At 38.3% G+C, this 24,141-nt stretch overlaps 1 protein-coding gene and 1 non-coding gene across 2 annotated transcripts in view; both read right to left on the bottom strand.

The window, feature by feature from the left end:
• Positions 1 to 24,141, bottom strand: part of LOC136030209 (protein Tob1-like) — a 141,771-nt gene that overhangs the window by 92,751 nt on the left and 24,879 nt on the right. The window lies entirely within an intron of this gene.
• Trnai-uau (transfer RNA isoleucine (anticodon UAU)) lies at positions 12,570 to 12,642 on the bottom strand. Its single transcript has one exon. It is a non-coding gene; the product is annotated as a tRNA-Ile (tRNA).

Here is a 24,141-nt window from a genome sequence, read left to right as displayed (position 1 = left end):
TAACCCTTGATTTAGGAAATTTTTGCTAGTGCAACGGTCTAAAAAGAGCTTTAAGGGCTAGGAATATCAATATTTCCTGTCTATTAATTAAAAACTGATAAAACTTGAGTGCAATAACATTTTTAAGGTTTCTTACTCTTCAGAAAGCTCTGGAAAGCTGCTAAAAGATTTTCCTCCCAAATTAGATATTCCGATTACTTACTTTCGGCGGAAACCAGTCGACAAACTGCCCTGCCAGGCACTAATGGACTTTAGAATTACACGCGACGATCACTTCGATCTATCGGCTGCAGCTTCCCCAGCAATCTTCAGCCAGACTGAGTCCCATCTCCAACCATACTTCCGATAGCCTCTCCATGGCTCAAGATCATCTTTGAATTTTTGCCGAATACTTTTATCTGTCCTTCTCGATGTCGTTTCCAGGATGGTACTGGCTAGCAGATTGGCGCCTCGAAGTACGGTACATTTGAGATGGCGCAAGGTGTAGTTGAGAAGTTCGAGGCGACGTCCTTTGTTGATAGAGAACAACACTTCAGCCTGGCGACAGTGGCTTCTTACTTCGCAACTGGAAAAACTAGACCATGGGCTGATTCAAGGTATATAACGAAGGCAGCGGTGATCAAACACGTCCAGAGGTCTAGCTTCTACATCCTCAAGCGGCCATGTCTCGCAGGCATATAGTTCGCACAGAGGCTATGTAGACACTGACTTTGGTCTTTGTCAAAACATCACGTCTGGCCCATAGCGCCTTTTTCAGACAGGTAAAGACTCAACAAGCCCTGAATATCCGGGCAAAAACGTCTTTACCAGCTCGACCATCTGTTATTAAAATAGACTCAAGGCACTTGAGTGTAAATTTTTCAATTGGTTTGTTATCTACGATGATTTGATATGGAGCAGAATGGTTGATAGCCATCACTTTAGTCTTGGACCTGCTTATGGTAAGCCCAATGCGCTTCAAAGTCTTGGAGATATGATCAATTATTTCTTGTAAGTCATCGGATGTGGTTTACAGCAAGGCAAGGTCGTCTGCAAAATTCAATCGGTCTGGAATGGAAAAATGGCATCCAGTTGACCAAAGACAACATCCTTTAGGTTTCTCGGGGCATTATTCATTATCTAGTTTATCCCGTAATTGAATAATGTGGGCGATAGTGAGCATCCCTGCTTGACACTAGACTTGACTGTAAGCTTTGGAGTAGCGTTACCGAGATGCGGACACAGGTCTCGGTATCCATGTATCCGCTTCGGAGTATGTCGATAAGGTCCTGTGGTGCCCCATCTTCAGTCATACTCTTCCATATTTCTTATCTGACAATGGAATCGAAAACAGCAGCTAAGTCAATGAAAGCGAATAAGCCTATTCTACTATACTGGTTCTCAAAAGGGCTTATCAGCAATATCTCAGGATCAACGGTACAAAGTTGAAACTTTCAGGGTATGTTCAGAGAGATGTTCGAAAGTGATCAGAAAGTATCCTCCCCACTAGCCCTATAAGCAAGGTCTCTATTTGTGTACCTTTTAATTTCAATTGCTTCCCTAAAAGATTGTGGTAAGCTTTTTGCTTACCACAATAAGTAAGCATCATCAAAAAGAGTTGCATCATCAAAAAGAAATAAATGATCTGGATTTACAAAGATGTAGAGGACCAAGGCAGAATCAAAATCGTCATTTTTGTTTTTAGTTTCACATCTGAGAAAGTATTAAAATGGACAAAAAAACGGTTAGAGAATCATTTTCATGGTCCCAAATAGACAAAATATCGTCATAAAGTGTATCAACAGAAAACTATTCAAAGCAGAATCTTCTATGAAATCCATGTTGAAATCTTCCTAATAGGGAGACAAAATGGTTGCCATCGATAAAAACATAACTTTAAGAAAAAATTTGTCTCTGAACCTAAAATACAAGGAAAACTTGTTGCAAAAGCGGACAAGGGTCATTACTGTATCGATTTCCAGAGTCTTATAATCTGACCAAGCATAATTCTTCATCCTCTAATTTTCTTTGTAAGGCCTGTTCAAACTTATGTACATCACAAAAGGTGTACATGGAAACTGCACCAAAACTAGCGAAGGTAGTGTTTGCTTTTAGTGTATGACTTTTCAACAAGATAAACGGAGCCTTTTCCGTTTGTTTTCTGTGTTTTTTTTTTAGTAAAGTGCAAATTATGTTCTAATTTTTAGAAGGCACTGGGAGATGGGGGCTCACCCTATCCCTCTTTGAGGTAGTTTCTACTTGTTTTGAATTTAACTTGGTTATTCATGGTGACTTCTGTTCATTTTGGATTTGATTTATTTATTGATGGTGATCTATAGAAGTTAGGCGCTGGAAAAACTATATGACTTCATTTCTGCCCATCTTTGGTTCCCTGTAGCTTTTTTCTTTTCTTTAACTTCTTTTGTGGAAAAAGTCTTTATGATTAATACATACACAAGCCCGAGGTAAAGCCTTTTGACCAAAGAGGACATTGGTGCGAGAGCTTTCGTTGTTTTCTTTACAATCTCTTGACAACAGTAGCACAAAACAAGCAATTTTGCAAAGCATAAGTGACTTCCAAGGACTTGGGGCTTCCAAGGACTTTCTCTATTCGCCCCTAATTCACTTTCATTGTCTTTTATTATTACTATTACTATAATCGAATAACCTTCCGTCTATTAATCTTTTTAACCCTGTAGTAATGTGATATGAGGATGAGACTAGTTTGGACCGAAGTTCAGCGCCAAAACAGATGCACCTAAAAGAAGCGTGGTAAAACCAAATTTGGACTTATTTGAAGTGGCGTATCAAGTGAGATAGGAGGTAGATCACGAACAAAATCCATTCGGTAATTGAGTTTTTTCCCTTATTATAAATTAGCCAGAAAATTCTACTATAACAAACATTCAGGGAGAAATTAGCTATTGGAAGAAACTTAAAAAAATTGTCCTGTGCGTGCAAAAAACGGTAATAGAAATTGACCACACGCAACTCTAAACAAGATTAATCATCTAGAAATACGCCCACGCCATGAAAATCTTATATATTTGTTTTCCGGGAAAGGACTAGAGCAATCTTCAGGCCACGATCAATATAATTAACCAAGAAGTTCTTTTAGTGTAGATGTCATCGAATTAATAACAGAACGTAATCTCGTTATGATGCCGAAAGATAACAAACTCACTCAAATTTTCCTGCTAAATTATTTTTTTTAATAAATCAAGCTACCTCAGAGTAGTGTTCCTTACAGCAGGAATGCCCGGCACCCACCCAGTCATCCATCCAGGGTTAATGTACAAGACTCAGAAGTCACTGAATTTACTTCAATGCCATATTACCTATGATTCATTCACTTATTCATCATAGAGCTAAGTAATAATAATAATAAAAAAAAAAAAAAAAATCTGATGAAGTCATACATATGACGAACGTTTACAGTTTGTATTTTTTTTTTCGCCTTCTTCCAAGCTTAAGAGACACCCTTTTGAATAATATTTTTGCAAACCTATTCACAGGGCCGGGTTTAAAGCTTTGACGCTCCTGGGCCAAAGCGTTTTTCCCGCTCTGTTTGGCGGAATTCTCGGGAAATTCCTCAAAAATTTGGGGATAGTGGAAGCACCGAAGAGAAGGCAACTGATGAGCCAAAAGTTATGAAAGAGAGAGGTGATAACGAACTCTCAGCTGCCATTCTTGGGAGAAATCTGACAGTTTATAAGTGGCCACAGAATTCCTGTATTATTATAAAATCACTTTTCTATGAATATGCTACCTGGCAGCGGAGTACACCTCGCACTTTGACGATAAATGATCCAGTTTTTTTAACGAAAAAAACCCTCAGTGATAATTAATTGCGCCCCTAGGCCCGGGCCTATTGGTAAATCCAGGCCTGCCTGTTCAGATCAATTAGTACATAATTTGCTACGGGTGCAGGGATTTTCGTCGAGTTGGTGTAAGCATAATTAAGGATTGGACATAAGACTAGATTCATAGAGGATGGTAACTTTGGGACTTGGTAAATATGTAGTATGCCAAGATTGGCTGATGTTATCAAGTTGAAACTTTCAGGGGGATGTTGGACTATATCAATAGATTATTTTGAATTCACGCTTTCAAAGAAAAGTAAAGAGCAACATTAAATAAAGTCTTCAAGAGATCTCCAAAGCCAGCCCTTGAGAAAAATCTTATGTGTATTTTTTTATTCTGAACATTTTAGATCTAGGCACGTCCTAGGCCTAATCAAATCCCAGGCCTAGAGTCGGTTGGGACGGCAAACATCCGCCTAATATCTTTACCCAATGAAAAACGATGGTACTCCCTCGGATGACCCTTACCTTTACCTTCTACTATCCCGGGCGTCCCAGGACCAAAATCAGACCCTCGAATGAGCCTTCTTGACCACAGTAGTCTACAAATTGTCATCTGGAACGTACATAAATTCAACTTTCCCGGATCAAAACCAATGTTTGCTATTGAGCTAAAATACTTCGATGTAGGTTCAATGTTCAATCGGGTAACTGTGTTTTTACGAAAACACACCTCGTCGGAAGAGAGTTCGGATATATTATTGAAGGATATCACCTGATGTGGTCTGGTTACCTAAAAACGAACGGCGTAAGCCTCCTGCCGAAAGCCATATGCATTGTGGCAAACTTTTTTCCTAGACTCTATTGGGCAGATACTCTGCCTTTCTGTGTAGAAACAGAAAAGCTCAGCAAGCCTGGGTTCGTAAATAGCAGGTCGACAACAAAGCAAATCTTCACTATTCACCGTTTGATAGAGAAGACGCGAGAGTTTCGCCGGAAAGCGTACATCACATTTCTGAAATTCAATGCAGCTTTCGATTCTGTAGATCGCGGTTCCCTTTGGCTGATACTGAGAAATACAGGCCTACCTCAGAAATGTTGCTCACTTTTTGAAAAGCTATATGACAGTAGGAGAGCTGCGTACAAGTCAATGAAAGACGCTACTGGACATTCTTAGAGAAGTCAAGAGTCAAGCAAAGTTGCGCCACAACTCCCAAGCACTTCAACTGCATTATAGAATACGTCATGACTAGAATGGCTTATCGCCTTCGATTCGGTTTTCAGGGAGGAAACGGGGCACTTTCAGATGTTGAGTTCACGGATGACAGAACCCTAGGAGGCGCCTTATCTCTTCGTTCTCTAAGCGAAACCCCTGACGAGAAACATAGCTCAAGTATTCAAGTAAGCCTACAAAATGACCCCATCTCTCCCAAGTTTTTTTCTGTTTCAAAATATAATTATGTATATGAAAATTTTCTATTTTTGTATATAATTACAAATTCTATAGCAAATTAAAGCTTTAAAGGTCAGTGATCAAATTTAACTTTAAAAAAATCTTCTTCTTTAAAACAAAGCACACAGAAAGAACATTCTTAGACCATTTTTACTTTCTAGTACATTTATTCGACACGATCAGCCCTTTCTTTTGTGACATTTTGATATTTTAGACATCTTAAAGGCTCATTTTCAAGGTCAGAGATGATTTATACGCCACAAAAGAATGGATTAGGTAAAATCGTATGATATATTCTGCACTAAAATATAACTTACTGCTCTTATTGTAAGAATTTATTTCGTTTTTTCCATACTATCTCTTTTTTTTCACTTTAAAAATGCAGCTACATTCAACGTATATATTAATATGTTACACACAGAAAAGGCTTTCAATTTTTCGTACCTGGAACCTATATAAAGAACGAACCGTAGTATGAATAATGGCTAGGCTGCCAAAAAAAATGCAGTTATGTCATAATTGTATCATATTTTAATGCTATTATTTTTCAAAAGGGAAATAGAATTTTCCATTGCCATTCAAGTAAGCCCTCTCATAAGTTGATCGTTGCTGCGTTTGTTCGTATGTTAGTTCATGTGCTTTGTCATGGATTGTTTTCCTGTGTTCCTACTTTTGTTTATTAGCTTTGTCCCTCTGTTTCTTCCTGTACTCGTCTCTATATTTATGCATGTGATCCATTCTACCTGTCTTTGTTCTATTGTTAGTTCAATCCTGTGCTAATGCCAGTCTTTATTGCTATATTTCTGCTCAAGTTCCTCCGCTCATGTACACCTCCGTTCTTGTATCTTTTCGCGTTTTGTACCTCTGCTCCATCCCTGCTATGTTAAATTATTCTATGCTACGTTGCGCTACTATGCTTCTTTTTCCTGTTTTTGCTTTGTGTTTGATCCTGCGTTCGTTCCTCTTTTCATTCCCATGTTTGTTCCGTTTCCTGCTGCCAGCGTTCGTTCAGGGCCCGCTCCTGTGTTCAACGTCCTCGACTAGGTTGTAGCTACCGCTGCAACCATGATAAGAAAAAAAAATACCTTCAGTCATCTTAATATTCACCTTAATTTGAATAGAATTTTAAAGTATTATGATGTCATACCAACAGTAAATTGTTTTGTCATCAAAAGTGCGATTTATAGTTGAGTTAAGTTATTTATTAATGAATACATCCTTTTTATTTTTCCTCTCTTTCAGACCTCCCTACGGAGTGCAGATTTTTTTTTTATTTATAAGCTTCACTTGAACCTGAACCGTTTCAATGGCAGCAAATATCAAAACTAAATACATTCACATCACAGATGTGAAATACATACAGTAATGATAAAAGTTGGATTTTTGTGGAATGACAATAACGACGGGGTGCTCACTTTTCGCCACCTGTTGTAAATCTTAGAACACCACTTGTGCCGAACAGTTTTGCCACGCTTGGCAAGTGCCACATGCCAGACGAGATTTCTAGGCGCCTCCTCGGACAATTATACTGCAATTAAATGTTAAAAAGTGTACTAGCAATTAAGATGGCAATGGAATAATACGGAATGATCAGACAAATGTAAAACATGTTAAAAAGGGCACATTTATAATATCTAACATCTTATTCAAATCCGAAGCCGGTTTCGCCAGCAATACTATATCATCAGCAAATAATAATTCAAATAGCTTCAGCAACTTGAACCTTGGTACATTCCTTTTTCTAAGAAAAACTAAACCGTATCGTTAGCGAAAAGAGAAAACAAACACGGTCATAGAGTGCACCCCTCTCCAAGTTTTAACCTCCAGTATTTGTTTAGTTTTTAATATGTGCTGCCATTGAAACGGTTCAGGTTCAAGTGAAGGGTATAAATAAAAAAATTAGCACTCCGTAGGAAGGTTTGAAAGACGAAAAATAAAAAGGAGGTATTAAAAACATAGGAAATCGACCTAATGCGGATCTTAAACCAATTAACTACTTAGAAAAAAGAATATTTTGGATAACTTCACTTTATTTCGAAAAGCAAATACACCAAATGTGCTCTTTTTATCAAAGCAAAATCATGTAAAAGTTAAACCTGATTTAGAAAAACGTGTTTGAGGGGCAGTAGTCCTCCAAACGTTGATGGTAACTTTGAGTGTTGTATGAAAATCGAACAACAAACAAAATATATATATATATATATATATATATATATATATATATATATATATATATATATATATATATATATATATTTGAAAATCAAAGTAGAGAGCGACATTAAAACCCAAGTCAAATAAAAATTAGCCAGTATTTGAGGGGGGCACCCCCGGGTTAACTCCCTACCTTTTTTCCTCTAAGTTTGACTTTTTACCCTGTGCCTTACGAAAGGAAGCTCAATCAAAAGGGCATTTCGAATGGGATAAAGAGTATTTTTCACAATACTCAAAGAACGGAAGAGCTAACTGACGTATTATTGATTTTAATAATGAAATTTTCATATCGAACAATTTAGAAGACAATCAATAAACACGACAGGCATACTTGCAATTATCCATTAGCTACCTTTGTTATAACCTATTCATAACTTTAGCGTAAAGAAAAGGTGGTTGAGGATGGGGAATTATTTTTGTGTACAGAAATTTATTGACGGAATTATTTATCTTCCGTTTGGAATTTTGATATCGTTCTTTGCTTTCATTTGAAAAAAATTTGTTGTTTTTATTTCATTATGTCAAAATATGAGGATGTCAACAACCGGTTTTTAATAAGCAAAAATTTGATCATCGAATTCACAAATGTCTCAATTTTGATGTTGTCCAATATCGTCAAACACAAATTAGAACCTAAATTAGAAGGTGATGAACAGAGCTAATGGATTTCTCTTACCAAGTTCATTGTTCCTCCTGGCGTAATGCTTAAGGTATGCTTCATTTCATTGCATTTTACCGTTGCTTCTGATAAAAAGAACAAAACGAAAAAAAGAAGCTTTAACCGATACCTCTTTGTATGTCAATGGGTCAGTAACCAAAATACTTATTGTCCTGTTTTAGCAAAACGTGAATCAGCTAAAAGATGCATATATATGCTATTTGGCTCCCTTTTGTTAAAATAAGCATAAGTGTTTGGTATTTTGTAAGGATGGATAGATAGATTTAATGGATAGAAAGGTCCCTTTAGGCATGGTAAACAAACAAACTTTCATCAATTAATAACTGCAGCCAAACAATAAAGGAAGGAATATTTGCGAAAGTAAAACTAAGCAGGAGATTGACACTCCTAGATTCCTAAACATGCGGTGCAGCATACTTATGTACCGACTGCTCTTCTTAATTGTCTTTTTCTGAAAGCAAAATTAAGAAAACGTTCATTATGATTTGAATGGAATTATAATTAGTTATCTAAATCCAAGCTATTTTATTCTTAAGGATTATAGCCAAATGAAGAGTAATTTTAACTTATTTTTTTTTTATTTGATAAGTCAAATTATGTAGAACCCATCGGGGAGAGGTTCAAGTCTCAGAAATAGTAATTCCAAGCTTAACGGGTTCTTTATGAAACATGAATAAAAATCCAAACAATTATCCAACTTCCTCTAAAATACTGAAACAATCACCTAAAAACACAATCATTTGTATGATACGCTAAGTTGTTTATCAAGAGAATAGAATATTTGTCATACACTGGATTGATCTCAAGAATAATAATCATAACGTAAATAAAAAAGAAATCAAACAAATTTGTCTATCAAATAAATTTATCAAAACATTATTTTATTGATTTTTTAAAGTCTCTGAATGAGTGACAGTCCTCAGTACTGGAAGGCTATTCCAAACCTTGCTGGAAAAACACAGAGGAGTAAAATCCAACCTTACATGAAGAGTCTTTGAAGCTAGAAATAAATCTGGATTACATTTGAGCTTGAAAACTGGCAATAGAACAATCCTAAGGCAGGTTAGAGGAAAGAGATAGCACTATGCCATAACTTACTTAAATTAAATACAATACATAAACAAAATGTAAATTCTGGAACCTAATGAGAGGTTTGGTCATTAACTTATTCTTCTCCAAGACTACTGCCGAGCCTTTCCATGAAGAAAAGGAAGAGGCTTCAACAAAAAAGGAAAAGTGTCGATATAGGACAATGACATATCATTTATACAAGACTGAATAAGAGTTATAAAGAAGCTTCTAAATATAAAAAGGAAAGACGCCTTTGAGTTTAAGTATAACATCCTAACTAATAGCAGAGCCTTGCAGACGACAGGAAAAAACCTTAATATTACTACTTGAGTAATAGTAATTAAAGAGTGCAAGTACTGGCACTCTAATTAAGCAAAAGATTCTGAAAGTTCTTAATATTCGTACTTAAAGTAAAAACTAGAAGTACTTGAGGGTACTTAAGCAGTCAAGTACTTTTAGACTAGAGTTCAATTTCAACACTAATTTTATTGGAAAGACACTCACTGCGACGCTTTTTAATCGTCTAACAAGGGCTTTTCTGAAATAGTGCCCAGTAGCTGAAATTTTAAACAAGGAAACCATGGATCATATTGAATTACCTTTCGTTTCGAATGCACACCTTTTTTTTAGATTAACCGAAAAATAGATAGAGATGGCATCATTGCAGCTGTGAAGTACAGAAGGCCAAAGATTCGTGAGTTTGAACTGACTGACTATACGCCCTAGACTGTAGACATTTGGACTGCTATTGGGAATGACTGCCCATTTGCTTGACGAAAATCATAGACGGAAATCTTTTGCTTTTGCATGTTTACGTTTTAAGATCTCACAAACTTATGACAAAATCGCTGAAAAACTGAATAGTGTCGGCTTTATATAAAACTGCGGCTGAAACACAGGTATGTGGAGTGTTAACTGAAAATGGTTTAAACTTCCGTAAAGCACTTATAGAATTTCCAACAATCTCCAGCGATGAAGGTCATGTAAGTGATCATGAGAATGAAGAAGAAGCCGGTCAAGATGACTTAGTCTCGTTTTCAAATGTTGGAGAGAACCTTAGTAATCGGAGTGAGAAAGAATGCTTTGACTATTTCCCACTTCCTCCTTATTTCAAATGTGTCAGCCATACACTCAATTCACTTGCATCCACAGATACTGCTAAAGCCTTGAACGATGTTGTATATAAACGGCAGTACTACGTCGCACTGCCAATATTACTGCTCTGGGACGCTGTTTACAAGAGATCAAAGCTGCAAATGCTATCAAAGAGGTATACGATTGACTGCTCATTAGGCCTTGGAAAACTCGAAGGAATTCGAACTATGACAGCGTCAAACGTTTGATTGACTTTCACAAAAAATTGAAGCTTCATGATATCCCTGATGTTTTACAGAAACTTAGGTTTGGTTCTCGTGACGTAGATTTTCTAGAAGAATAAATGAAAGTCACGGAGCCATTAACATATGCTCTGGATATGCACCAGGGGGAAGAAACGTGCTACTTAGGTACAATTTACTCTACAATTCGACCTTTTGAAAAGAAACTTAGAAAGCTGAAAAATATTGTGAGATTTTGCCAGTCATTGGTATATTCTGTTTTTGTGGATTGAAGGGAAAATTTCCTACTATCCTGCACGAGAGACTTTTTCATGCCAAAGATTATGTCGTGGACATTTCAAGTCATCCTTATATCAAATTTAAGTGGTTCCCTAGCGAGATTAGGAATGTAGCTACGGAATTCTTTGTAGAAGAAGCAAGAAAGGTTGAAGATCCCAAAAATGTTAACGAGGCTGATAGAACTGACAGAGCTAGCTATTTTTCTGCTGATGAATACTTCGACAACAATGGCGAAGCAACTAACGCAGACAATTCAGAGAATTTTAAACTTTATGAAAATAGTGTGAAGGTGGAAGTTGTTTATGTGGTTGATAGGCGTTTACTGAAGTACTTGGTACTCGTACTTAAGTAAAAAGTAAATTTACTTGGCACAACACGGTCTAGTATAATGGGGAAACATTCACGGCAGGTGCATATTGTATATAATGATGTGATGGTTTTCAGGTTAGAAACTGGGTGGGAGATATGGACACTTATTAAGTAGGACACTTATTATATGAACACTATATTAAGTAAGAAAATTACTTGGTAGTTTTGTCAAGAGGAGGTTATAGTAAGATGTAAGAAGTATTTTTAAGACGTAAGAGGTGTTTATTTAACACAAATTTTAATATTATTCTGAGCAATAGTAATCATCAGAAGGAAAACCTGTAACCCTGACCGGGAAATTTAAACCCATTTCAGAAAACACTAAAAACTGGGTCTTGATAAGATTTAGAGGCGCATTTCGCTTTAAACCATGTATACACTCTACCCATCAGAGTGTGAAGTTTTCAGACCAACAGTGCATGTCATATACAATACATACTAGCGTTCTATCATCGGTAAATGCAAATAATGCAATATCCCTTTCAGCTTTATTTGGATTATGCATTTTAGCCAGGAAACATATCTCTTAGTACTCAATAAATCTTTGGCATGAACAAGAAAGCGCAGAAGACCAAGAAAAGAATCTTAGGCAATTCCGAATTCAACCTGCTTCTTAAAATTATAATATGAAAAAAACTTCGTTTTCTTAAAGAGTTAAAGAGGCTGCGTCCCAAAGTCGAACCTTAAAACGTACAGGAATTAGGAGAGGCAGTTGGGGGGCTGCCGCCCCCCAAACCCCCCACTTTTAAAGACTCTTTTGTACAGGTTTTCTGTTGCTACCAAGAGCTAACCCCCCGCTCTTGGCTTCGGAAAGGCCCTCTTTTAATTAACAAAGAATACAAAACAGGCTTTTGTTTGCTACCCTACCCCCGCCCCCAGCTCTTAGCTTGTGTGCTCTGTGTCTGGGAAACAGTTTCAATAATTATGTTAAAATGTAAATGGAGTGGTCAACTTCATTGTTACTAATTACTAGTTTCGGCGCAATGGTTCTCCTGTCCTCTTGTGTTTAACATTTTTCGAAGTTATTCCATTATTCATTCATTTCAATTTTTTGTTAATTAAAAGAGGGCATTTCCGAAGCCAAGAGCGGGGGGTTAGGGGGGCGGCAGCCCCCCAACTGCCTCTCCTAATTCCTGTACGTTTTAAGGTTCGACTTTGGGACGCAGCCTCTTTAACTCTTTAAGAAAACGAAGTTTTTTTCATATTATTTCTGTACGTTTTTCTACAATCCATGGTGGATGTAATTTAATAGTTCCTGTACTCCTCGTACAGGAATTAGGACTGCCTCTCCTAATTCCTGTACGTTTTAAGGTTCAACTTTGGGACGCAGCCTCTTTAACTCTTTAAGAAAACGAAGTTCTTTTTCATATTTTGTGACAAAAAACCGCCCGATAAGGGACTTGAACCCTTGACCTTAGGATTATAAGTCCCACGCTCTATCGACTGAGCTAACCGGGCATGTTTGAAGTTGAAATACCTGCATGTGTATAAATATAACTTTTAAATAACTTTTAAGAATTTCAAAAATTAACATGGGCTCTTATGGGGAAATGGGTTTTTCTAAGCTAGAAAATCGGGGGGTTAAGATTTTCCGACGAAACTTTCCAGGAAAATTACTCGTAGAATTCTGCGTCGAACGAGTCTTCGTACACCCAGATCCGATGTCGGCTGTGACCTGTAGGCGTGGCAGAAAAAAAAACAAAAGGAGAATATGAACATTAAGTGGCTATGCGTGGTTTCTGGAAAACAGGGAATGAGTTATCGGATCGAGCTGAAATTTCGCGGATAAGCTCCTGGGCCCTAGGGGACCTTAACTTGTGAATTTCAGCCCGATCGGACAACGTTAAAGGGGGTGGGGTGGGGTTGGGTGGTCGAAACTTTCAGCCAGATTTCCCCCATGAAGGAAAAGTCGGAGGGGGATGAAATTTGGCAGGTTTCTTAGTTGGAGCCGAAGATCGCTTAACATTGTCGTGGTTCGCCTCGTTAAAGAGGCACGAGTGTGCCTCCTTGACATCGTGGTATCAAATAAATTGATAAACCAAGGAGCTAGGATTGCAACCAATCTAATGTCACTTCCTGGACATTCCAAATTGGGAAAGTTTTGCAAGAAGTATGTCACGGAATCAGTTGTTTTCCGGACATTTGCAAAAAAAATCATCACGTGGTTTAGATATATATATATATATATATATATATATATATATATATATATATATATATATATATATATATATATATATATATATATATATATATATATATATATATATATATATATATATATATATATATATATATATATATATATATATATATATATATATATATCTTTTAATCTACTGTACTTCTTTATCTACTGTGGTTTTTGTTTAAGCGATCAAAAATATCAACAACTAGCTGTTGGGGTGGCGCTTCACGCCACTCCAACACCTAGTTGGTGGGGCGCTTCGCGCCCCCCAAGCCCCCCCGCGCGCGTAAGTCGTTACGCGCCATATTAGTAACGCGCCATTGTAGTTGTGTCCCGGTGTCCTGGTCGTCATTTGTGCCCCGGTGTCCCGGTCTGTAATTTCTATTCAAACAATCCCTGTGTCCCGGTCGTCATTTATATATCCCGCCTGTGCCCCCGGCGTCCCCGTTGTAGTTGTGTCCCTGTGTCCCGGTCGTCATTTATATTCCCTGTGTCCCGGTCGTTATTTGTGTCCCGGTATGTAATTTCATCAGTTGACAAACATGACGTCAGTCGACAAACAACTTCATGACGCATACAGCTCAATCCTTATAATGACATCAGTCGACAAACATGACGTCAGTCGACACACAAAAATGACGTCACTCGACACACACACAGACAACTTATTTTTATATACATAGATTGCAATTCAAACTGCGAAATTAAAATAAGTTTTCATTCACACTGAGTGTTCATTCACTGTTTAAAAATATAAGAAAACACGAATATAAGAGAAATCAGCCTGTATAGATTCGGTCTTATTATTTCCCTTATGAAGGGGGTTCACCATAAATTATGCTCTACCCTAACCCAAGAATACCTCAAACTTTGTTGGGAACGGAAAAGTGTTAGGGGGCCTAATAATGGATGAACCAGCTTTTAGTCTCTGATTAGTTTCAAAACTTCAATATGTAATTTCCTCGGCAAAACAGACCGAAATATACGAGCAGAATTTTGGATTGTGGGCACAGGCTCCCAAAAGATGGGACCCAAAAAAGGCCACTATTTTTTTTTATTGACTTGAATCTTAGGCCCTTAATTGCTCTGGGCAAGGAACCCCTAATATACAGAAAAAATAGAAAAAAGTATTGGCGTACCCAGAAATAGGGCACAGAAAAGGGAAAAAATGTTTTTGTCACACATATTCCAAAGCTTGAACCTAGATCATAGTTAAAGTCACATCAGTATTCGATTTTAAGCACTGTATATTAAGCATAAGCCCTGATTGCAGTCCAAAGACTTAGGAGGCTCATGAGATACTCAGTCTACTATTAGGTATCACACGAAAACGGAACGGAACTAGAGCAAGTGTTTTCCTGTGACTGTAAATCGCCATCAAATCGTTTAAAAATACGACGACTTCGCAGGAGCAATTCAGAAAAAAATAGACTCCTGATCAGAATAAGCTCACCAGCTCGATGCGTGAATACATTTGACTAAGTAATTTTCACGAAACAATCTAAACTTAATATTATTTACTAGAGGGGAATTTTCACGAATCTCCATATTTTCGTCCTGATGTTTAATAATCATTTAAATGCTAAATGCGAACCAACAGTTTTATCCGGTAAGCATATCACCAATTATGATGCAGAAAATGAAAGCCAAGTTCGCAATTCAATCAGTTTATTGATATATAAATTACTTACTGAGTAAGGTTTCAGCCCTAAATTCCAGGAAGCCGAATTTAAAATGTAAAACATTGGCCATGAAGCCCACAAATGAAGAAAAAATCATATTTTTAAAGCATTCACCCTAAACTAGCCATACAATTGAGGCCAAAAACAGAGTATGCGCACACCTTGCTCAAACACTCTTATGAGTAGTGATGCCTGCATGGTTTCTGCCACAGCCGTAGGGGGTGTGCAGTTGGAGCTACTAGCCCCTCCAGACGTTATTCCGCAAACCTGGGTCTTACGCAATATTACAACGCACCTGTAACGATATAGTACACTTACGTCATGGGGAATGTTGAGGTTTCCTATAATCTAATTGTAACTATGATAAATCTGATCAATGGGAAAATACTTGCCCTGATATGACTGTAAAAAACACTAAACGTGATTTCAATGTACTTCTAAGAGACTGGTATTGACCTGGTTATGGCACTTGGTATTTTACCAAGTGTCATATAGCGATCGCAATTTCTGTCCGTCGGTCCCGGTTTTGCTAGTTCGGACACTTCCAGACAAGCTAGGACGATGAAATTTGGCAAGCGTATTAGGGACCAGACTAGATTAAATTATGAATAGTTACTTCCCCGATTCAACCATCTGAGAGGGGGAGGGTAAAACAGGGGCGGTTAATTCGGAAAAAAATGATAAAATGAGGTATTTTTAACTTATCAACGGGTGATAGGATCTTAATAAAATTTGATATCTAGAAGTATCTCGTGATTGAGAATTCTTATTTAAAATCCCGACTGGACCCGGTGACATTGGGGGGAATTGGAGGGAGAACCCAGAAAACTTGGAAAACACAGTGTACAGATCAGGATGAAACTTGGTGGGAAGAATAAGCACAAGTCCTAGATAGGTTATTGACATAATCGGAACGGATCCACTGTCTTCGGGATGGTTGGGGGGGGGGTTAATTCGGAAAAATTAAAAAAAAATGAGGCATTTCAACTTACGAACGGGTGATTGGATCTTAAAGAAATTTGATATTTAGAAAGACCTCATAACTCAGTACTCTTATTTTAAATTCCGTCCGAATCCGGTAATATTGGGGAAGTTAGAGGGAAACTGGATACATTGGAAAACGCTTAGAGTGGAGATATCAGGATGAAAATTAGTGGGAAGAATAAGCACAAGTCCTAGATACGTGATTGACAAAACCAAACCGGATCCGCTTTCTTTGGGGGAGTTGAGGGGGACAATTTAGTATTTCGGAAAAATTAGAAAAAATGGGGTATTTCAACTTACGAAAAGGTGATCGAATCTTAATGACATTTGATATTTAGAAGGACCTAGTATCTCGGAGCTCTTGTTTTAAATCCCGACCGGATCCGATGACTTTAGGGGGAGTGGGAGGGGGAAACCGGAAATCTTGGAAAACACTTAGAGTGGAGAGATCAGATCGAGAAAAATAAGCGCAAGTCCTAGATAAGTGATTGACATAACTGGACCGGATCCGCGCTCTATGGGGGAGTTAAGGGGGATTTCCAATGCTTTGGCGAGTTCGATGCTTCTGGACGTGCTAACACGATAAAAATTGGTAGGCGTGTCAGAGACTTGTATAAATTGACATGATAACAGTCATTTCCCCGATTCGACCATCTGAGAAAGGCTCTGGAAGAAGGGGAAATCATGAAAATTGAGGTATGTTTATCCTACGAATGAGTGATCGGATCTAAATAAAACTTGATATATAGAAAGATCACATGTCTCGGATGCTCCATTTTGAATTCGGACCAGATCCGAGGACATACGGGATGGGAGGGGGACGCAAATCTTGGAAAACGCTTAGAGTGGAGACCTCAGTACAAAACTTGATGGGAAGAATAAACACAAGTTCTAGATACACGATTGACATAACTGGACCGAATCCACTCTCTTTGGCGGAGTTGGAGGGGAGTAATTCGGTTAAGTCGGAAAAATTTTAAAAAATGAGATATCTTTGACTTACGAATCGGTAATCAGACCTTAACGAAATTTGGTATTTAGAAAGACCTCGTGTCTCAGAGCTCTTGTTTTAAATCGCGATCGAGTTCGGTGATATTGGGGAGTTAGAGGGGAAAACCGGAAATCTTGAAAAACGCTTAAGGCGGTGAGATCAGGATGAAACTTGGTGGGAATAATAAGCACAAGTCCTAAGGACATGATTGACAAAACCGGACCGGATCCACTCTTTTTGAGGGAGCTGGAGGGGGGGATTTCTAGTGCTTGGCGAATTCCGTGCTTCTGGACCTGCTATGACGACGAGATTTACGACTATTACGACAAACTGACTTGATAACAGTCGTTTCCCTGATTCAACAATCTGGGGGGGGGGCTGGAGCGAGGGGAAGTAGTCAAAATTGAGGTAGGTTTTTCTTACGAATAGGTGATTGGATGTTAATGAAACTTGGTATATAGAAAGATATCACGTCAGATCTTCCATTTTCAACCCAGATCGGGTCCGACGATAAAGGAGGGGTGGAGCGGGAAACAAAAATTTTGGAAATTGGAAATCTTAGAAAACGCTTAGAGTAGAGAGATTGGGATGAAACTTGATGGGAAGAAGAAGCACAAGTTCTAGATACGTGATTGACATAACCGGATCGGATCCGCTCTCTTTGGGGAGTTGGGGGATTTGTAGAGCTTAAGTGGGTTCGAGAATAAGCACAAGTTATAGATACGTGATTGACATAAGCGGAACAGATCCGATTTCCTTGGGGGATTTGGAGGGATTTCTAGTTCTTTGGCGAGTTCGGTGCAACTTGAAATCCTAGGACGATGAAATCGATAACTCTAGTACCTATTCTACTTTTAGGTTCCAACCTCGTCACAAGTGTCATATGAGCTCTTGGTTCTTGTTTAAAATTGTTCTGGGAAGAAGAACCTGGTCTACGCTTCAGTTACTGGATTAATAAGAGTCTGGTTTTTACGACATCAAGGTGAAGATACAGGATACAATGATTATAAACTTACTGACTTTTATTTGGCTGTTACAGCCAGAGATTCTTCATATTAGAATTTTGTGTGCAACGTTGCTTCAAATAAGCAAATTGAAACACATGAATTTTATAGTATGAACCAAAATAGTATTATTGACGTTACAAAGAGATATAACAAAAATTAAATTTCATTATATTGTAAAATAGGGCCAAGAGCTCATATGGGACTTGTGACGAGGTCGGAAGAGCCAAAGGCTTCTTCAAACGAAGTTTCATTACGATCTGTCCATTTTAAGCGTTTTCCAAGATTTCTGGCTCCCCTTCCAACTCCCTCCCCCAATGTCACCAGATCCGGTTGAAATTTAAGATGAGAACTCTGAGACACGAGGTTCTTCTAAATATCAAATTAAGATCTGATAACCCGTTCGCAATTTAAAAATACTTCATTTTTTCAAAAATTTCCGAGTTACCTGTCCTTCCACTCCCCCTCCCCCCCGGGATGGTCAAATCGGGTAAGCAACTATTTCTAATTAAATCTTGTCGGGTCCCTGACATGACTGCCAACTTTCAGCGATCGCTATACGAATCAAGTGTCTAGTGTCGGATCTTCTTCATGTAAAAACTGGGGTGATCCGGGATTCGAACCTCTCGCACCCTAAGCGAGAATCATACCCATAGCCCAAAAGCCATACTTAACAAGAACAATCAGTTATTTCATTGACAGATAAAATTCTTCTCGGCTATCTTGTTCGCTCGCTTCCCCTCCCCAGATTGTCGAATCGCAGAAGAGAGAATTTCTAATTTAATCTAGTCTGGTCTCTGATACGCCAGCCAACTTTCATCGTCCTAGCTTATCCGGAAAGAGCCCAAACTAGCAAATCACCCGAACTCTCCCAAAGAGAGAAGATCCGGTCCGGTTATGTCAATAACGTATCTAGGACATGTGCTTATTTTTCCCAAAAGTTTCATCCCGATCTCTACACTCTAAGCGTTTTCCAAGATTTTCTGTTTTCCCCTCCAACTTCCTCCAATGTCAATGGATCCGGTCGGGATTTAAAACAAGAGCTCTGAAATACGTGGTACTTCTATATATCAAACTTTATTAAGATCTGATCACCCGTTCGTAAATTAAAAATACCTTATTTTTTCTAATTTTTGCAATTTAACCCCCCCCCCTCCCCCAAAGAGAGGCAATCCACTCTGGTTATGTCAGTCAGATATCTAGGACTTGTGCTTATTCTTCCCACCAAGTATCATCGCCATCTCTCCACTCTAAGCGTCTTCCAAGATTTCCGGTTTCCTCCTCCAACTCTCCCGATTGTTACCGGATCTGGTCAGGATTTGAAATGAGAGCTGAGCCGCAAAGTCCTTCTAAATATCAAATTTCACTAGGATCCAAACACCCGTTCGTAAGTTCAAAATACCTCATCTTTTCTAATTTTTCAGAATTACCGAATTAGGTCCCCCCCAACACCCCCCAAAAAGAGCAGATCCGGCCCAGTTATTTCTATCACGTACCTAAGTCGTGTGCTTATTCTTCCGCAGTTTCCCTCTATCTCTTCACTCTAAGCGTTTTCCAAGATTTCCAGTCCCCCCTCCCCCAATGACACTGGATGGGTCGAGATGAAAAATAAGAGGTCTGAGTTACGAAGTCCTTCTAAATATCAAATTTCATTAAGATCCAATCACTTGTTCGCAAGTTAAAAATACCTCTTTTTTTCTCATTTTTCGAATTAATTACCCCCTCGCTCAAATCCCATAGAGAGCGCGGATTCTTTTCGGTTATGTCAATTACATATCTAGCACTTGTGCTTATTTTTCCCACCAAGTTTCATCCCAACCTCTCAACTACAAGCGTTTTCCAAGATTTCAAGTTCCCCCCTCCAACTTCCCCTAATGTCACTGGATCTGGTCAGGATTTAAAATAAGAGCTCTGATTCTCTGAGACACAATATACTTCTAAATATCTAAATTTCATTAAGATCCGATCACCCGTTCGTAAGTTAAAAATACCATATTTTTCTAATTTTTCCAAAATAACACCCCCCCCCCCAGCTCAAATTAACCGTCCCACTTAAATTTTCATTATACAGGTAGGAAAGAGGTTTTTTCAACTAGAAAGTCATTCCATCAAGGATTGCCACAATACATACCAAGAAATTCACTGTAAGTGTATCCGCGACATCGAAGAATAAGATTGAATAGCGCATAAAAACCACGGCTTTTGGTAGACAAATCTTGTACTCGCTTTCGATTTTGAATAATAGATTAGAATAATAGATAGGGTCATGTAGGATCTATCATTGGATAAGATGAATAGTAGATTCCATTTACTTTACATACAAGAGACGAGATCCAAACATTTCAAGTTTGTCCAATATCCCTTAGTACTAGCACTTTTTACAAAAGCCAAAGCAAGTTTTGAAGGAATTTCACCATTGACAAATGACAAATTGGTGTAGCTACGTGTACCCTTAGCAATATGTCATTGGTTCGTGAATGCATGAGGAACGAGTAGTTTGATATTATTTCCATTAGCTCTTAATTTTTCAGTTGCTAAAGCAACAGAACTCATAGTTTGTTGTTTTCGTGCATGAAGTACTGCCGGTGTGATAGAGACTGTTACACCAGGTGCAGTGCCAAGTACTTTTCGCAAAATAAAATTGGAAGTTTAATAAAATAAACTTTCGACTCGGTCGACCGTGAGTCTCTTTAGCTGATAATAGAAGGAACAGATCCCCTGACGAACACTGCCGTCCGTTCAAGGCGCTCTACACTGATACAAAATACTCTGTCTCAGTCAAAGGTCATCAAAGCTCACGTCTCAAAAAATACTAGAATAAAACGGGGCCGTGCTCCTTCTCCTGAACTTCCGACGCCGTGACTGATTATGTCTTGGATCGAGCGATGAACTGGGTCTCCTGCTCACTGAAGTATCTTGACAGTTTTAGCCAATCGCGGCTTCGCAGATGATCTGTCCTGATAAGTAATTCAGTAGCTGAACTAGAAGGAGCCCTCGATACACAGTCAGAAGAAGCCCTGAAAGTGGGACTACATTCTAGCTGGCAGAAAAGAAAAGTATGATAGTTGACCGGGCAGGTAATACCACCAAGTCACCAGAATTCAACATATCGGGGCAAGCTGTTTAAGTTGTCGGGTCATTCACCTACCTAGGATCTGTCACCACGGGCAAAAGCTTAATTGAAACAGAAGTTCTGTCGCGCACCGCTAAAACAACATCAATCGTGACTCGATTATACCATTGCATGTGATCAAAGCCCAACGTCAGCCAAAAACAAAAATGGAGATACACAATACGAAAATTGCTCAAGTCTTATTCTACGGGGCTGGAACCTGGCCGGCTCCTGCTTTGGTTAGTGATTCACAGATGAGGTTCAAGCCCGGGGCGGTTCCGGTCTCTCTTGTACCCAGGGCGAGATCTTGATAAGGCTCCCCTCCCTGTCTCCCAAAAATTTTAACATTTATGAAAAAACTGTCATTATTTTAAATCGGGCTTTATTCAAAGCTTACTGAATCAATTAACTTAATTCATTAACTTACTTAAATTTCACTGTACGTGGGAAAAGATATGGGAAAAATAAAAACTTCGGATTCAGCTTGCGTGTACTTACTGCCAACTGCACCCTATACTTTATATTAATAAAAGTAAAGTTTATAAATAACAAAATGATTATAAATGTTAAGATTATTTATTTTAAATTTTGCGGCCTTAAAATTTCTGCACCCAGGGCAAGTAATTTTCTCCGCTCCCTTAAACCGCCTCTGGCTCAATCAAAGCTCTTCAGACGAACTGAAGAAGGTAGGTGGTAGAACTTTGACTCGAACACTCAACTGCTGGCATTAACAAACCTAACCTCAAGTCACGTCAACTTGCAGCCCAAAGCTTAACACAGGTCATTTAGCCCGTATGTCAGCAGCAACACCCACCAGAACACTATTCAATTTTGACCCTCTCCCAACCTCCCAACCTGTGCAGAGCTTGAATGGTTTTGCATTTAGAAGGCTTGGAGGGCATTATACGCTCCTGTTTGTGGTCATTTTTGTTCGTTTCGAGTTTGACTTGATTTTTCATTGTAATTTCTGTACATTTAAGCCTTGTTTATTCATTAATAGTAATTTTTGGTCATTTCAAGTTCGAATCATAATATGGCTATATTTCCGCATGGGTTTGAATGGCATGGGTTTGCCATTGAACAGATCGTCATTAGTGAGGTTTGAGAATACGTCTAAGCCCCATCCCCACCCCATCAGGTGGCAGGCTAGCTTATAAAGTGTTTTCATAGAAATTCCACTCAAGCTCTTACGCCATTGGCAAATTTCGAAGCTGAGCCTAAAACTATTCATGAGGACTTTATCTACTGGCTTTACAGGGAAGATTTAGGAGGAGGAGCGGCGAGGGGGGCAACTCGCCCCGGGCGCTGGTTCGTAGGGGAGGCTAACTCATAAAACCTTTTAATAAATGAGCTCACAATGCATTAATTTAAATGAATAACCAGTTAAAACAAAATATAACATAATAAGATTGGCCGATGAACATTCGTCTATATTCAAGGTTGTAATAGAATGGGGGTCTGGATGGCATTATAAAATTTTCAATCCGTCTTAATAATATTTCTCCTTCTTATCAATCCAAAGTTTTACAATAAAACTACTATTAAAATCTGTTCCAAAGTTTTATCCAGAATATAAATAACACGCGATAATCTTGACTGAAAAATTGAAAAGCAAAAAACTGAAAAACCACAAATATTGTTTTCTTAGCCAATAAAAAAGTACGTTAGTCAAAAATAAACAGAAGTTAATAAAAAAAAACTTTTCCCAAAAAACAAGTTGTTCAAAGAAAATTAAATAACTGTATTACACGAAAGATGAGCAGAAATATAATCATTTAACAATTCACAGTAAAAACGAACAGAAATTAGTATCAATGAATAAACAAGACCCAGAAAAAAATTTGTACACCAATGGATGATGGCAAATTCCAAACTCTAGCGCCTATGTCAAATTCCAGAGCTGAGGCTAAAACTGTTCTTGAGGACTTTATCTGCTAGTCTTTACAGGGAAAGATCTCGGAGGGGGAACGGCAAGGGGGCAGCTCACCCTGGGCGGTGGTTCGTAGGGGACACCGACTCGTATTGCACTTTTTGGAAAATTTACTGTAGAATATTTAAAGATCTCATCCTTCTTTTTTGTCATTCCATACTGAATATCTGCTGGGTCACAGACAAGTCTGTACCCTTGAACAATGGGGAACAAGACAGTAATCTTGTTCACGTGATCTGACATTTTTTATTTTTACTCTTCAAACAACCGATTCCTTCAAAACCAACAACAACTAGAGCTTTTCTCTAGAAGAAAAAAGGTCGTCGCTTCGAAAAAACAGCCTTTTATATCACCAAATCGTCAATTTTTAACGAATAACCGACCGGTCAAAACACGACATAAGGCCAAAAAAATTTTCTAGCTTAGTATTAAGAAGTTTTTTTTTCTTTCTTCAGTTATTGGTGATTAAGATGGCTGGCGAACATAAGGGAGGATGGGATCAAGTTTTAAATTACATAGTGACGATTTTCCATAACGTGTATCTTTTCTATTAGCGCTGTCGCGACTGTTGAAGGTGAGAAAAGCTGGAAAGTGCATACAGCACGACTTCTAGGCAGCATGGAGAATTAGTGCTATCTATGCAAACTTGAAAGTCTTTAATGGCTGTTAGATAGCATGCGTAATTTTTCATTTTGTTTTCCTTGAAAAATGCTTTCTAATCCATATATTTTCTATGAGATTCATATTTTGTCAAATAACCGTTAAAAAATAGCTTTTTTATTTCCCTCTGCGCCTTAGACTTTGGCCTGTGAATCCCCAACGAAAAAGTCTTGTAAACAAGTCAAGTTATATCTAAAACCAGCAGATAAAGTCTTCCACAACATCTTTAGCATCAGCAATGAAATTTGCAATTGGAGTTAAATCCCGAGTGGAATATTTATGAAAACGCCTTATAAGCGCCTGCCACCCGCAAGGGGGGAGGGGGGTTAGATGCATGCTAGAAGTTCACTAATGACCAGCTGTGCAATGGCAGAAAAACAATGACATTTTGTGTAATGACAGATAA

This window comes from Artemia franciscana, chromosome 8 (genome assembly GCF_032884065.1).
Source record: "Artemia franciscana chromosome 8, ASM3288406v1, whole genome shotgun sequence".
Lineage (NCBI taxonomy): Eukaryota > Metazoa > Arthropoda > Branchiopoda > Anostraca > Artemiidae > Artemia > Artemia franciscana.
Note: the sequence above shows the minus strand (reverse complement) of the source record. Positions and strands in the feature narration are given on the sequence as shown.